This window comes from Aotus nancymaae, unplaced genomic scaffold (genome assembly GCF_030222135.1).
Source record: "Aotus nancymaae isolate 86718 unplaced genomic scaffold, 86718_ANA_hifiasm-v0.15.2.pri h1tg000058l, whole genome shotgun sequence".
Lineage (NCBI taxonomy): Eukaryota > Metazoa > Chordata > Mammalia > Primates > Aotidae > Aotus > Aotus nancymaae.
In genome coordinates, this window is record NW_026988472.1 from 10,461,403 (window position 1) to 10,479,219 (window position 17,817).

A 17,817-nucleotide genomic window follows, 5' to 3' on the forward strand; every position below is an offset into this window, starting at 1 on the left:
AAAAATTTAAAAAATTATTTTAAAGATGTTTGTTAAAAAACATTTTTAAGGCCAGGCGCAGTGGCTCATGCCTGTAATCCCAGCACTTTGGGAGGCTGAGGTGGGCGGATCTCTTGAGGTCAGGAGTTGGCCAGCCTGGCCAACATGGCAAAAGCCTGTCTCTATAAAAAATACAAAAATTAGATGGGCATGGTGGTGCACACCTGTAATCCCAGCCACTTGGGAGGCTGAAGCAGGAGGAAGAATCACTTGAACCCAGTAAGTGGAGGTAGCAGTGAGCAGAGATGGTACCACTGCACTCCAGCCTGGGTGACAGAGAGAGACTCCGTCTCAAAAAAAAAAAAAAAAAAATTAAAGGATACCTTGCAGATGTGATTAAGTTAAGCATCTTGAGATGGGGAGATTTTCTTGGATTTTCACTGAATATAATGACACAAACTGAGTCAGAGACAACAATATGATGACACAAGTGTTTGTGGGTGTGGGTCCCAGCTCATTAAGGCCTTGTGTTGTTCATGGGAGCATATCCCAGGAGGTGAAATCTTTAATTGTTTGTGCACACCTGTCTGTGGTTGGCTGAATAAAACATCCCTCAAAGATGTCCAGCAAAAGAGATATGATCAGGGAGCCCTAAATGACGGAAGGGAATGTGATGGTGGAAGCAGAGTCAGAGAAGGAGATGTGATGACAGAGGCAGACATCAGAGAGCAGTTTGAAGATGAACTGCTGTCAGCTGTGAAGATGGAGAAAGGGGGAAAGGATGAAGGACTGCAGGCAGCCCTAGAACCCAGAAAAGGCAGGGAAACGTGCTCTTCCCTAGAGTCTCCAGAAAGAAGACAGCTCTGTTGACACCTGACTTTAGTACCCTAAGGCCCACTCCTGGGTTTCTGACCCTCCACAAATGTAATATAATAAATAAATTTGTGTTTTTCACAGCACTGGGATTGTGGTGATTTGTTACAACAATAAGAAATGAATACTGTGTCCCAGGTCATGATGTCTCTGTCCGGTTGTTGGTCAACATCCCAAGATGTGAACCCCCTATCTGTTTGTGAGTGCGTGTTTTATGTGGCAGGTCTTTGATTTGTGTGTGGGTGTATGAACCAGTGAGGAGGTCTCTGACCTGTTTGAGAGTGTCTGTCTGTCAATTTGTGGTCTTTGAGGTTTCTGTGGGTGTATGTCTCAGGATATGAGGTCTCTGATCTGTTTGTGGGCACATGTCCTAGGATGTGAGGGCTCTTGGCTGATTTGGGGTGTGTGTTCCAGTATGTGAGGTCTCTGAGGTATTTGTGGGTTGTGTTTGGGTTTATGAGATCTCTGATTCATTTGAAAACCTATATGCAGGTTGAGCCTCACAAATATGAAAATCCAAAGTCTGAAATGCTTCAAAATCCAGAACTTGCCCAGGCGTGGTGGCTCACGCCTGTAACCCCAGCACTTTGGGAGGCCGAGGCAGGAAAATGGCTTGAGCCCAGGAGTTCGAGACCAGCCTGGCCAACACTGAAATCTCATCTCTACTAAAAATACAAAAATTAGCTGGGTGTGGTGGCACACACTTGTAATCCCAGCTACTCAGGAGGCTGAGGCAGGAGAATCACTTGAACCTGGGAGGTGGAGGTTGCAGTGAGTTGTGATCCCACCACTGCACTCCAGCCTGGGCAACAATGAGACTCTGACAAAAAAAAAAAAAAAAACATGAAATTTTTTGAGCACTAACATGATGCTCAAACGAAATGCTTGTTGGAGCATTTTAGATTTCAGGTATGGGATGCTCAACTGGAATGCACATATTGCAAAAATGGAAAAAAATCCCAAATCCAAAACACTTCTGGTCCCGAGCATTATGGATAAGAGATATTCAACCTGTACCAGGATGAGATGCCTCTGATCTGTTTAGATGTGTATCTCCAAGTGTGAGGTGTGAAATATCAGAGACCTCAAGCCATACATGATATATTCACAATAAATATCATAATCATATTTTTCTTTTTTGTGAATTATAATATATATTAAATCAAATATAAAAATATGTATTTTTACATAATATAAAATTTATATTTTTATATATATACAAAGTATATATAATTTATATTTTTATGTATTTTTATTATATATTAATCTATTATATTCTAATTCTATTATAAACTATATATTTAATATAATTATATTTATATTATACTAACATTATTATAACATATAATTATAATTACATATTGTATATGCTATGTAATATATAATAAAATGTTATATATCTCTATAATATAATAAAACATGTATTTTATATATTATATCATATATCATAATAGAGAATATTTAATATAATATATGCATTGCATATAATTCACAATTATAAATACTGTGAACATATATGCACTATATAACAACTAATATATAGTATTATATATGATGTATAATATATAAGATATATATCATATATACTATTAATATAATATAATGCTATATAATAATATATTTTTTATATAATATAATATATAAACTATAATATAGTATTTTATACATAATATATTATACAATATACACAATATCATATTGTACAATATATGAAAATGTATATAATACAATATTGTGAATATAATAACTATAATACAATATTGTGAATATAATAACTACTATTAATATAATATAATGTTATATAATAATATATATTTTATATAATATAATGTATAAACTATAATATAGTATTTTATACATAATATATTATACAATATATACAATATCATATTGTACAATATATGAAAATGTATATAATACAATATTGTGAATATAATAACTATAATTTGCAATTATAAATATTGTGAACATAGATACACTATATAATATATAATATAGTATTATATATAATATAATTATATATTATGTTACATAAGATATACGAGATAATATTTTATATATCTTATAGATCTTATATTACATAATATACCTTATATATTACATTATATTACATATAAAATGCATATTGTATATTATATATATGTTATATATAGTGCATATAGTTCAAACTATAATTGTGAATTATAATTACTGTATGTTATATATTAATATATTAACATATAAGCATATGTTATGATAAGTATATGTTATATGTACATAATAGTATATAATGTATTAAAAGATATATTAACATATTAACATATAATTGTATATCCACATATATAAATGTATTATAATACATAATTGTATGTTAATATATATGTTAATGTATTATATCTAATATATACTTATCATAACATATGCTTATATGTTATATAATATAATTTATATTATTAATATTATATTTAATACAATATTATATATTATAATATGTAGTAATTTATATTAGAATAATTTATGTTATAATATATAATAATTTATATTAGAATATATATATTCACAATATATATTGTGAATATATTATGCATGGCTTGAGGTCTCTGATATTTTTGTGGGTTTACATCCCAAGGATATGAACTCTGAATTCTCTGTGGGTGTATTCCGAAAATATCAGGTGTATACTCAGTCTCTGGCTGTTTTTTCCAGAATGTGATATCTCTTCTTTGTGTGCATATATTACAGGTTGAGATCTCTCTTCTATTTGTGGATGTCTTGGGGTGTGAGGTCTCTGAGATCCATTTGTGAATAATGTATTGCAAGAATTGCCATCTCTCATCTGCTTGTGAATGTGTTTCTCAGATGAGGCCTGAATTCTGGTTTTGCCTTTATATTGTGGCATTTAAGTTTCTAATCTCCTCATGTGTGTTTGTCAAGGTTGTGAGGTATCTTCTGTTTGTGATTATTTGTCCTGTGTGTGAAATCTCCACCCTCTTTGTGGGTGTATGACAAAGAACATGTGCTTTGCTTCTTTTCTGGGTGCATGTCCAAGGGTGGGAGGTCTCTGATTCCTTTGGAATCATATAACATAGGATGTGGAGTCTTTGAGTTGCTTATGTGTGGATACCTCAGCAAGTGATGTTTTTCATTGCTTGTGGATGTATATCCTAGGTTGGTGGAGTGAAGGTCCACGAAGGATGTCCACATCCTTATATTCCTGGAACATGTGAATGTGACCTTACATGTTAAAAGGTCCTTGCAAATGTGATTAAGTAATCATCTTGAGATGGGGGAGGTGGTTCTGGATTTCCCAGGTGAGCCCAGTGTAATCACAAGGGTCCTTAGAGGAGAGAGGCAGGACAGTCTGAGTTAGAGAAGCAGATGTGATGCCAGAAGCAGACATCAGAGCGATAGGGAGAGATTTGAAGATGAAATGCTCCTGGCTTAATGAACAAATTTCCACCATAAGAGCAAAATAATAATAATAATAAATAAATTTTAAAAAAAGAAAGATAAAGAAGAAATGCTCCTGGCTTTGAAGGTGGAGGAAGGGGCCACAAGCCAAGGAATGCAAGCAGCTCTAGAAACTGGAAAAGGCAAGAGCACGGATTCTCCCCCAGAGCCTCCAGGAGTAATGCAGCTATGCTGACACTGTGATTTTAGCCCTTTGAAATCCATTTTTTTTTTCTGCCCTTCAGAAAAGTAAGATGCTAAATTTGTGTTGTTTTATGACACTATGATTGTGATTTGTTACAGCACCAATCTCTGTTTCTTGGTACACATCCCAGGATGTGAACTCCATGATCTGTTTGTGAATGTATGTTCAATAGTGAAGGCTCTGATATGTGTGCAGGTGTATGAATCACATTGAGAGGTCTCTGAATGTTAAGGGTATATGTCCCAGAATCTGTGGTCTCTGAGCTGTTTGTGTGTGCATATCCTAGGATGTGACATCTCTGAGCTGATTTTTGGGAGTACATTCCAGTAGGTGAAGTCTTTGAGATATTTATGGTTTACGTTCCAGGTTGTTAGGTCTGTCATCTGTTTGGGGGGTATTTCCTGTGACATGAGGTTTCTGATTTGTTTGGTTACATACATACCAGGATGTTAGGTTGTTAGGTGTCTGGTCTGCTTAGCTTTATATGTCTAGGGTGGGAGGTTTCTGAGCTCTTTGTGGGTGTATGTCTCAGGGTTGAGGCCTCTGATCTGCTCGCTGGTAAATAAACGTCTCATCATATGAGCTCTCTGATCTGCTCATGGTTCTGTGTTACAAGATGTCAGGTCTATTTCTGGTATTTTCCTAACCTGTGAGGTCTCTGACTTTATTGAAGTTGTACATTGCAGGATTTGAGATCTCTGTTTGTGGATATATGTCTCAGGAGTACATGGTCTCTGCATTGCTTGTGGGGTATATGCCAGGATGTGAACTTTCTGATCATTTTGTTATATATGACTGAGGATCTGAGGTTTCTGATCTGTTTGTGGATTGTTTTGCAGAGTTTGATGTCTGTGGTATCTTTATGGATTAATGTGCAGGTTGTAAGGCCTCTACTCTGTGGGTGCATATCCCAGGATTTCAGCTCCCTGACCTGTTTGATACTATATGGCACATAATCTGAGGGCTCTGCACTATTTGTGGTATTTGAGGTCTCTCATCTGTTTGTGGTTACATGTCCATGTTGTGAGGTCTGTTATCTATTTGTCAGTATATGTCCCAAGATGTGAACTCCCTGATATACATGTAGAGGTGGATCTGATGTGAATTCTGTGATCTATTTGCAGGAGAATGAATCAAGGTGGAAGGTCTTTAACCTCTTTGAGGTTGTATGTCCCAGAATATGAATTCTCTGGTCTATATCTGGATTCATGCCCTAGGATGAGTGATCTCTGATCTAGTTGGGTATGTGTGTCCAGGGAAGAAAGTTTGTGAACCCTTTTTGGTTTCAGGTCCTGTGGCCTGAAGCTTCTGATGTTTGTGGATGCACGTCCAGGTTGCGATGTCTCTGATCTGTTGGGGTATGTCTCAGGATGTGAATTCTCTTATCTGTTTGTGGCTGGTGTCTGATGGTGTGAAATGTCTGCTGTGTTCACTGGTGAATGAACCACTGTGTGGAGTCTTTGACCTTTGTTGAGGGATTTATTCTAGGATCTGAGTTTTCTGATCTATTCGTAAAAGCATGCCCTAGGAGGTGTTTGATCTTTGAGCTCTTTATGGATGTACATCCCAGGATGTGAGTGCTCTGAGCTGTTGGGGCATACATGTTCTAATGTTCTAGGTTATCAGATCTCTGATGTTTTTTCTTTAGGTATATTTCCAAGCATATGCGATTTATTTGCTGACATATATTCATATAAATATATATAAATATATGTATATAAAATAATATAGCTGTCCCTCAATATCTGTAGGTGGGGGAATTGTTTCCAGGACCCCTGTGGATACAAAAATCCATGGACGCTCAAGTCCCTTATATAAAATGGTATGGTATTTGCATGTAACCTATGTAAATTCTTCTGTATACTTTAGATAATCTCTAGATTACTTACAATACCCAATACAGTGCTATGTAAGTAGTTGTTATACTACATTGTTTTTATTTGTATTATTTTTTATGCTTTTTTGATCCACAGTTGGTTCAATCTGAGGGTCTATAATAGATAAATATATTGTATGTGTGTGTATGTGTATGTGTGTATAATATATATATCTGATTTGTTGAGGTGTATATGTGTTCAGGCAGTGAAGTAATTGAGCTATTTGTGGATTATTTCCCTTGGTTTGAAAACCTCTGACCTATTTGGGAGTATGTCTCAGAATATAAGCTCTCTGATCTCTTTATGGGTGTATGTTGTAAGATATCAGGTCTAAGATCTATTTCTGGCTCTTTTTCCTAGCATGTGAGGTCTCTGGCTTGATTATGGGTGTGTATTGCAGGATTGAAACCTCTGATTTGTTTACGGGTTTTATGTGAGGTCTCTGATCTGTTTGTGGCTATGTCTCAAGATGTCAGGTCTGTATACTTATTCTGAGTATATATCCTGCTGGTAAAGTCTCTAGGCTGTTTGAAATTTCATGTTGCAGGATTCAAGGTCTTTGATGTCTTTCTGGTTGTGTTTCTTACATGAGGTCTGTGATCTGTTTGCTAGTGTATGTAACAGTATGTGAGTGTCTCTTTTGCATGTGTTTGTCAAGGATGTGAGGTCTAATTCAACATGTCCCAGATTGTAAGGTACCTAACCTGTTAGTGGGTTTATGTCTAAGAATGTTTCTTTCTGCAATGTGTGTGTGTGTATGTCCCTGGTTTGGAGATTTGATCTGTTGGGAGTATATTTTGCAGCATGTGGGGCCCCTGATATCTTTTGGGTGTATATCCTATCATGTCGGGTCCATGTTCTCTTTGAGTGTGTATATCCCAGATGGTGAGTTCTCATATGTGTTTGTGAATTTAATTCCAAGTGATTGAAGACTCAGTATTTTTTGGTATATGTCCCAGAATGTGTCTCTGCTCTTTTTGGATGTCTGTTAGAGAGTGGGAGGCGTCTGATCTATTTGGAAGTGTATGACTCAGGATGTGAAGTCTGTGAATTGTTTGTTTGTGTATGTACGTCTCTGGTGGCTAGATAATGACACCCCAAAGATGTCCACTTCCTAATCCCTGAAACCTACGATTATGCTAATTTACATGGAAAGGGGGACTTTGCAGAGGTGACTTTGTGGAAGTTAAGCATCTTGAGATGGAGGAATTATCCTAGATTAACTAGGCGGGCCCAGTGTAATCACAAGTGTCCTTATATGAGGGAGGCATGAAGGCAAGAGTCAGAGAGAGCTATGTAATGATGGAAGTAGAGAAAAGATGATGGACAGCATATACAGAGATCAAAAAGAGCTAAAGATAGATGGATACAAGGAGAGACACAGATGGGAAGGAGGGAGAAGTGGAGGAGGGAGAGAGAGAGAGAGAGAGAGAGAGAGACTCAAAGGTGAAACAGATCCTTGGCTTTGAGCCTTTGAGGAAGGGACCATGAGCTCAGGAATGTAGACCACCTACAGGAATTGGATTCTCACCAAGGAAATCCAGAAAGAAGTCAGCTCTGCTAACACCTTGACTTTTACTCTGTAAGACTCCTTGTCAGAAATGTAAGATCATAGTTTTTTTTTTTTTTTGAAACAGAGTCTCACCCTGGCACCCAGGTTAGAGCGCAGTGGTGCCATCTCAGCTCACTGCAACCTCTGCCTTCTGGGTTTAAGCAGTTCTCCTGTCTCAGCCCCCCAAGTTGCTGGGACTACAGGTATACGCCACCACTCTCGGCTAATTTTTGTATTCTTAGTAGAGACAGGGTTTTGCCACGTTGACCGGGCTGGTTTGAATTCCTGAGCTCAAGGGATCCATCTACCTCAGCCTCCCAAAGGGCTGGGATTACAGGAGTGAAATAATAAATTTCCATTGTTTTATGACAAAAAGCATTTACTGGTTTGTTTCAGCAGCAATAGAAACCAGTTCAGTGTCTCAGCTTGTGCTGTCTCTATCTGGTTGTCAGGATGTGAACTCCATGATCTATTTGTGAGGGTGTGCATCTGATAGTGGAGGTTGCTGATTTCTGTGCAGGTCTCTGATCTGATGATCTATTTGGTGGTGTGTGTCCCAGAATTTGTGCTCTCAGCTTTTGTGGGAGAGCATATGTTCTAGGATGAGACATCTCCTCCAATCTGATTTTTTTTTTTTTTAAAGAAAAAAAAGGAAGAAAGAAAGAGAAAAAAAAAGAATGAAGACGAGGAAGAAAAAGGAAGAGAAAGAGGGAGAGAGAACGGGAGTATTGCTTTATTGCCCAGGCTAGAATGCAGTCTAAAAATGGGAATTGAAAACCTCTTTTATGCCAATAATTGTGCTTAACAATGGAGACAGGAAGAAATAAGGGAAGAAAATAACAAACAAGCAGCCAACCAATATTTCATTTAAACCTATGAAATGCTATGCAATTATTGAGGAGTGATTTACTTCCAATTATGTAGTCACTTTTGGAATAGATGTAGATTACTTATAATCTAATCCATGTAATAGGTGTGATATGGTACTAAGAATGTGTGTTTTGTGTATTTGAAGTGGAGAGTTCTATACATGTTTATTAAGTTTACTTGTTCCGGGTCTGAGTTCAAGTCCTGGATGTCCTTGTTAATTTTCTATCTCGTTGATCAGTCTAATATTGCATTATTAGTTATTAATATTGTCTCTTTTGATCTTTGTTGCTTTAAAGTCTGTTTTATCAGAGGTGAGAATTGCAACTCCTGCTTTTTATTTATTTATTTATTTTTGCTCTCCGTTTGGTTGGTAAATCTTCCTCCATCCCTTTGTTTTGAGTCTTTGTGTCTCGTTGCATGTGAGATGGGTCTGGATACAGCATACCGATGGGCTTTAGCTTTTTATCCAGTTAATAATATATATGAGTTTAATACTGCCATTTGATGCTAGCTGGCTGTTTTGCCCATTAGTTGATATAAGTTCTTCATTATGTTAATGCTGTTTACTTTTTGATATATTTTTGGAAAGGCTGATACTGGTTGTTCCTTTATATGTGTAGTGCTTCTTTCAGAAGCTCTTGTAAAGCAGGCCTGGTGATGGTGAAATCTCTAAGTATTTGCTTGTTCACAAAAGATTTTATTTTTCCTTCACTTGTGAAGCTTAGTTTGGCTGGATATGAAATTCTGGGTTGAAAGTTCTTTTCTTTAAGGATGTTGAGTATTGGCCCCCACTCTTTTCTGGCTTGTAGGGTTTCTGCTGAGAGATCTGCTGTAAGTCTGATAGGCTTCCCTTTGTGGGTAACCTGACCTTTGTCTCTGGCTGCTCTTAGTATTTTCTCCTTCATTTCAACCCTAATGAATCTGACAATTATGTGCCTTGGGGTTGGTCTTTTCTTGAGGAATATCTTTGTGGTGTTCTCTGTATTACCTGGAGTTGAATATTGTCCTGCCTTACTAGGTTGGGAAAGTTTTCCTGAATAATATCCTGAAGAGTATTTTCCAACTTGGATTCATTCTCTTCGTCACATTCAGGTACGCCTATCAAACGTAGATTAGGTCTTTTCACATAGTCCCATATTTCTTGGAGACTTTGCTCATTCCTTTTTATCCTTTTTTCTCTAATCTTGACTTCTCGTTTTATTTCATTAAGTTGATCTTCGACCTCTGATATCCTTTCTTCTGCTTGATCAATTCGACTGTTAAAACTTGTGCATACTTTGCGAAGTTCTCGTGTTGTTTTTCAGCTCCATTAATTCACTTATATTCCTCTCTAAATTGTCTATTCTCGTTAGGATTTCGTGAAACCTTTTTTCAAAGTTCTTAGTTTCTTTGCATTGGGTTAGAACAAGTTCTTTTAATTCACAGAAGTTTCTTATCATCCACCTTCTGAAGCCTACTTCTGTTAATGGAATGCACTCGTTCTCCATCAGGCCTTGTTCCATTGCTGATGAGGAACTGTGATCCCCTGTAGAGGGAGAGGCATTCTGATTTTGGGTATTCTCAGCCTTTTTACGCTGGTTTCTTCCCATCATTGTAAATTTATCCACCTGTCGTCTTTGTGATTACCGACTTTCAAATTAGGTCTCTGAGTGGACGTCCAACTTGTTGATTCCCAGCACCGAAATCTGAGCAATCCACTGTGCCGGCCAAAACAGCTGTGTTAAGATTGATGGTGCTTTTCTGCCCAGGAATCTCCTGTCTAGCTCCCTTCTTGAGTCCGTCCTTCAATCAGCTGAATAGGCAACTCTGTCTTCCCAGAGCTCCAAACAACATCGGCCAAAAGGGGACCCAGTCCCGCTCACTCTGCACCAAGAACTGCCGCACTGAGGCGCCTGCAAAACTGCTGCGCTGGCCACAAGAGTCGCGCTGGTGACCCGTGGGGCTCCTCCGCTGGGAATCTCCTGGTCCATGAGCAACAAAAATTCGTCTGAAAGTGTGGCGTCCTCTTGTTCTCTGCACTTTCACTGAGAGCTACAATCCCGAGCTGCTAGTGATCAGCCATCTTGGATCTCTCTCCTCCAATCTGATTTTGTGTACGTGTGCCAGTGTGTGAGTTCTCTGATCTGTTGAGGTGTGTATGTGTAGGGTGTAAGGGATTCCAAGCTCTTTGTGAGTATTTTCCTTTTGCTTGAAATTCTTGCCCTGTTTCTGGGTTTATGTCCTGGGATGTGAGACTCCCTCATTTGTCTGTCTCTGTGTCATGGTATGAAGCCGCTGGTATGTCTGTTAGTGAATGAAACAGCAAGGTCTCTCACCTCTTTTTTTTTTTTCTTTGAGACGGAGTCTCACTCTGTCTCCCAGGCTGGAGTGCAATGGTGCAATCTTGGCTCACTGCAACTGCCGCCTCCCAGGTTCAAGCAATTCTCCTATCTCCACCTCCCAAGTAGCTGGGATTACAGGCGTGCACCGCCATGCCTGGCTAATTTTTGTATTTTTAGTAGAGACGGGGTTTTGGCATGGTGGCCAAGCTGATCTCGAACTCCTGACCTCAGGCGATCCTCCCACCTTGGCCTCCCAAAGTGCTGGGATTACAGGTATGAGTTACTGTGCCCCGCCTCTCACCTCTTTGAGAGGGTTCTCTCAGGAAGTGAGTTCTCTGATCTGATTCTGAATGCTTGGCCTAGGATATGAGGTCTTTGATCTGTTTGTCGGTATATATCCCTGGGATGAATTTTCTCAGCTGTTTTGCCAGTATTTGGGGGTACTTATGATAAGCATATAAGATTTCTGGTTTGTGTGCTGTTATTTATAGCAGAAGTCAGATTACTTATCTGTTGTTGTACATGTAGACACAATGTGAGGTTTTGGAGCACTCTGTGGGAGACCTCTGATCTCCTCATGGGACAGCAGGTCTCTGTACTTCTTCAGGAATATTCATGTTGCAGGATTAGAGGTCTCTGATGTGGTTTCTGGTTGTGTTTCTCAGATAGGTCTCTGATCCATTTGTGTATGTGTGTCATAGTATGTGAGTGTGTCATCTCTTTGGGGTGTTTGTAGAGGGTGTGCGTCCCATTCTCTTTGTGATTTTATGTCCAGTTTGTGAGGTTCCTGGCCTGTCTGTGGGTGTCTGTCAGTGAATGTCTTTTTTGTGTGTGTGTGCTCTTTGTGTCTGTGTCTCAGAGTCAGAGGTCTGGTCTCTTCGAGGGTGTTTGTCCCAGCATGTGGGGTCCCTGATCTCTTCACTAGTGTATATCCCAGCATGTTAGGTTCTTGTTCTCTTTGATAATGTGTCTGGCAGAGTGTGGTTCTCTTATGTCTTTGTGGGTTTAATCCCCAGGGTGTGAGGACTATGAGCATCATTTGGTGTATGCCCCAGAGTGTGTGACTCTCTGATCTTTTTGGATTGATGTCCAAGAGTGGGAGTTCTCCGATCCCTTTGGAGGTCTATGAGTCCAGCTGTGAGATCTGTGAGCAGTTCATGGGTGAAAGTCCCAGGATGTGAGGGTTCTCTTTGTGCATGTATGTTCTGTTTGTCAGATAATAGATCCCCAAATATGTCCTCATCTCATTCCTGGAACTTGTTAATATGTTGTCTTATCTGGAAAGGGGGCTTTGCAAATATATATTAGCTAAGCATCCTGAGATGGGGGCAGTTATCCTGGAAAATCCAGGTGGGCCCACTCTCATCATAAGAGTCTTTATATGAGGAAGGTAGGACTTCAGAATCTGAGAAGACTGTGTGTGTCACATCAGAGAGGGCCATGTGATGACAGAAGTAGAGTCACAGAAGGCAATGTGATGACAGAAGCAGAGGTCAGAGAGAGAGATTTAAAGCCGAAACTCTTGAATTATCTGATCTCTTGGGAGTTATGCTACAAGATGTCATGTCTACTATCTGTTTCTGGGTGTGTTTTTCAGCACATGAAGTGTGACTGGATTATGGTTGTATACTGCAGGATTTGAAGTCTCCAGTCTGGTTTTGTATGCTCCAGGATGTGAGATCACTGAGCCATTTGTCCATGCATGTTGCTGGAGTGGAGGTCTCTGACCTGTGTGGGTGCATGTCCAGGTTGTGAGGTCTCCAATCTTTTTGTCAGTGTATATCCCAAGATGTGAGCTCTCTGATCTGTTTGCAGCTATATTCCCAAGATGTCAGTTATTGATATGTTTCTGGGTATGCATGTGTCTCAGGGTCTGTTCTGTATTATCTTTATGGGTGTGACCTCCCCTAGATGTGAGGTTTCTGATTTGTTTGTCATTTTATGTTCCAGGATGCAAGATTTGTGAATGGTTTGTGGGTGTGTTTTGCAGGATTTTATTTCTGTGATCTATTTGAGATGTGTTGTAGGATGTGAGGTTTCTGATCTTTTTCTGGGCAAATTTCCTAGCATATGAGGTCTGTGAACATTTTGTCAGTGTCCCAGGCTATGTTATCTCTGATCTCTTCACATGTATTGCCAAGCGTTTAATGTCTCTGATTTGTTTCTTGTTTGTTCCAGGACGTGAAACCCCAAACTATCTGTGGATATGTGTCCCTGGGTGTGTGGTCTCTGATCTGTTTCTGGGTTTGTATATCCCAGTGTTTGATTGCCTTTACTCTATTTGTGGATTTATTTCCCAGGATTTTTTAGTATATTTCCTAGGATGTGCATTTTTCTGGTCTTTCTCAGTGTATATCCCATGGTGGACAGTATCTGATCCCTTTGTGGGTTTATGTCCCTTGCTTTATGATCTCTTATCATTTGCGGGTTTATATTTTAGGATGTGAAGTCTCTGTTGTGACAGTGGGTGTGTGTTCTAAGACGTAAATTCTCTGGCCTCTTTCTGGGTTTATGTTCCAGGATGAGAGGTCTTTCATCTAGCTCTATGTATATTTCCAGCCTGCAAGGTCTATTATCTATTTGTGGGTGCAAGTACAAGGGTATGAATTCTCTGATCTCTTTGAGCTTCTGTGTCCCAGGATGTCAAGTCTCTGATTTGGTTATGGGTGTATGTCAAGATGTGAGCTCTCTGATTTCCTTGTGGTTGTATGTCTCAGGATGTGAGGGTTCTGATCTGTTCTTGCATGTTTGTCAACAGTGTGTAATGTCTGATCTGTTTGTGGCTCTGTGTCCCAGGTCATGAGGTTCTGACCTGTCTTCATTTCTTCGTCTCAGCATGCGAGATCTCTGAGGTGTTTTGGGTTTATGTCCCAGGATTTGAGTCTTTGGTCTTTTTTGTGAGTGTGTGTCCCAATTAATATGTGAGGGTCCTGATGTAGTCTTTATTTCCCAAGGTGTGAGTGCTCTGATCTATTTATGGGTATATGTCCCAGCATGTGAAGTGTCTGGTATTTTTATGTGTCTATGTCCCAGGGACTAAGGTCTGTGATCTGTTTGTGGGTATAAGGCCCCAGATGTTAGTTCTCTGAAATATTTGTGGATATATATCTCAGCTTGTGTGGTTTTTGATCATTCTGTGAGCATGTCACAAGATATGAGGTCCCCATTCTTTTTGGGTGTGTTTCCTAGAATTTGAATTTTCTGAGCTCTCTCTCTCTCTCTCTCTGTGTGTGTGTGTGTGTGTGTGTGTGTGTGTGTGCATGTGTGTGTGTGTGCATGTCACAGGGTTGAGGTCCCTGTCTGTTTCTTGGTATATGTCCACGATTTGAGGTCTCTAATCTCTTTTGGGTATGTATGTCTCACAATTTGAGGCCTCTGAATTAGTTGATGTTCTGCATCCAGCATATTAATTCTCTGAATTATATTTTGAGGTCTATACCCTAAATCTCAGAAAGATTCTGAATCCTGAATTTGAGGGTTCTGCGCTTTTTCTGGTCTGCATTCCAGGGGGGTGAGTTCGCTGGGCTGTTTTGCAGACTGTGTTTACATTGTGAGGTCTCTGAGCTGTTTGGGCACTGGTGTCCTAGGATACATGGTCCCTGAGCTCTTTTGGTTTCAAAGTCCCTTGACCTGTTTGGGATATATTTTCAGGTGTGAAGTCTCTATTCTTTTTCGGAGGGCTCAGTCCCAGGGTTTGATATATCTGATCATTAGGGGTTTGTTCCAGGGTTAAGGTCTCTGAGATTTTAATGGGTGTGTGTGCACCAGTGAATGAGTTTTCTGAGCTGTTTGAAGGTCTATAGGTGTGAAATTTCTTAACTCTGTGGTGGTCCCTGTGCAGACTGTCATGTCTCTGAACCATTTAGCAGTCTCTCTTTTCAGGTTTGAGATGTCTGTACCCTTGTATGAGAACTCTGATGTATTTGAGTATCACCCCCAAACTGTTTTGAGCCAATGTCCCATCGAATGAGTTCTCTGTGATGCCGTGGGTTTTGTCCTAGGGTTGATTTTTCTGAGCAGTTTCAGAATCTGTTAGAGTTTGATGTCTTTCTACTGATGTCTTTTTACTGTTTGAAGCCTCTGGAGTGCTTCACTCTCTGTGTCCCAAAGTGTCAGATCTCTGATCTCTGTATTACTTGGTGTTGAGGTCCCTCAACTGTTACATTTCCAAGAGTGAGACAGTTCCTGTTTGGGGAGTCTCAGTCCCAGGGTATGAGGTCTGTGACTTATTAGGGGTCTGGTTCTAGGGTTTGGGGTCTCTGAGCAGTTTCAGGTTCAGTGATCAGTTTCTGACATCTCTCTAGTGTTTGGGGGTCTGTGCCCAGGTTGTATGTCACTGGGTTTGGGGGTCTGGATCCTAGGGTGTAAAGTTTGTCAACTCTGAGCATTTTTGCATTGTCTGTCTGCTGTGTAAAGTCTCTGGCATGTTTGTGGGTTTACTTTTCAGGTCGTGAGGTTAACTTTTTGAGGGTTTGGGTCCTATAATGTGAGGTGCTTGAGCTGTGTGGGCAATTCTTAGCCAGGATGTGATGTCTCTGAACCGTTTTCATGTCTGTCTCCCAGGTTAGAAGTTCTCTGAGTCATTTGGGAGCCTGTGTCCACAAGGCTGCTAAGCCGTTTTGGGTCTGTGTTCCAGTTATGAAGTCTCTCCACTGTTTGTGGCCAACTTTGTACAAACAAAGGTTTCAAAGCTGTTTGGTGATCTGCGTCCATGACTGTCAGCCATCTGAAATCTTTACGGATGAGGACAAAGGGCAAGTTCCACGAATGGTTTTGAGGTCTGAGTCCAGGGTGTGATGTTCCTGAAGCATTTAGAGGTCTGTGTTTAGAGTGGGAAGACTCCGAACTGTTTGGGGGTCTGAGCCTAGGATATGAGGTTTCTAAGCTGTTTGGGGTCTGTGTCCAGGGCATGTGATCTCAGTTCCTCAGGGTCTTTGACACAAACCCACTCCCTCTGGAGTGGGTTTGTGTCCACATTTTCAGGTCTGTGAGGCCTCTGAGCTGTTTGGGGCTCTGTCTCAGTGTATAAAGGCTGTGAGCTATTTCAGGGAATTCTATGTCCAGCATATGACATCTCTGAACAGGAATCTGTGTTGAGGTTATGAGCCTCTGAGTAGTTTTCGGGCCTGTGTTCCAGCATATGTGATTTTGGGGCTCTCTAACATTGTGTCTGAGGGTGTGAAGTCTCTGGACTGTTGGTCCATTTTTGTCCCAGTTTGTGAGTTCTCTGAGAAACTGGTGGGTCATTATCCCTGATTGTGAAGTCTCTGAGCTTCCCAGAGGTCTGTAATCAGATTTCCAGGTGTCTGAGCTCTTTGGGTGTGTGGGTTACTAAGCGTGAGGTTTCTGGTGTTTGATATTGTCTGTTATCAATAGAATAGGAATATATTGATTCCTAGGCTGTCCTGGCTCTGAACTGTTGAGGGGTCTGTGTCAGAAGGTGTGAAGTCATGTTTGAACTGTAAACAGATTTGTTTCCTAGGTATGAGTCCTGTGAGCAGGGTCTGTTTCCAGGGTGTGAGATCTTTAAGCTCTTGTGATCTGCGTCAAAGACTTGAGTCTCTGAGTTGTTTGTGGCACTATATTCATGTAAGGTCTCTGGGATGTTTACTGGTCTGTTTTCTAGGGTGTCTATGAGCAATTTGTGGTTTTCTATCCAAAGTATGACATTTCAGAACCATTTAAGGATCTGTTTTCAGAGTGCAAGGTATCTCGGGTGTTTGGGCAGTCTGTGTTCAGGGTGTGCCAGCTCAATTGTTTGAGGGTCTGTCCCAGGATATTAAGTCTCTGAGCAGTTTGGAAGTCAGTGATCAGGGTGTGGAGCCTCCAAATAGTTTCGGTAGTGACATCTCAAGTTGTAAGGTCTTTGAGATGGTTGTGCATCTCTATATCGAAGGAAAGTTCTCTGATGTGTTTGAGGTCTAAATCCCAGTATATGAGGCAGTATGTGAGGTCTAAGAGCTGTTTAGGAGTCTGTGGCCCATAGTTTCAGTGAAGCCTGTGTTAATTGTGGTGTGTCCAGTTATGAGAGCTCTGAGATATACATAGGTGTGTATCCTAGGGTATGAGGTTTCTGAGAAGTTTGGGGTCAATATTCAGGGTATAAGGTCTATGAGGCCTTATACCCTAGGTGCCTTGTGTATGTCCTAGGTGCCCTATGTATGAGGTCTCTGGGCTCTTTGGGATCCTGTCACTGCGTATGAGGTCTTTGACATATTTGGGTATCTGTGTTACAGCATGTGAGGTCTCTGAAAAAAAACAAAGAGCACTGGCTTCCATTCAGTTTAGGGATGATGAAAACGAGTAGGTATATTTGAAATGTGGTCTTCGTTCTCCACTTTATATCCTGGCACCGTATAGGTGCTCAATAAATATTTGCAGAAAAAGCTTCCCCAGCATACACAAACTTTTCATTTTGAATGCAGGAGGCAGGTTTTGGGTTCAAAGACTTTAAGAGCAGGGAAGGTCCAGCTAGAATTTTACCACATTTTAACATTTTTGTTGCATGTATTTCTCTGGTTATTTTTGTTTGCTTATGGCAAGTGATTATAGTTTTTCCATTTAGACAGCAGTGGATTTGGTTTTCTCACTCCCCACTCTGCTCTACTCCTCCTACCACTGCCCCCCCAACCACTGCCCACCCAGTGCTGTATAGCCCCTGAGGCGTGGGTACTTGGTCAGGCAGGAGGTGGCAGGGTCTCAGCCAGACAC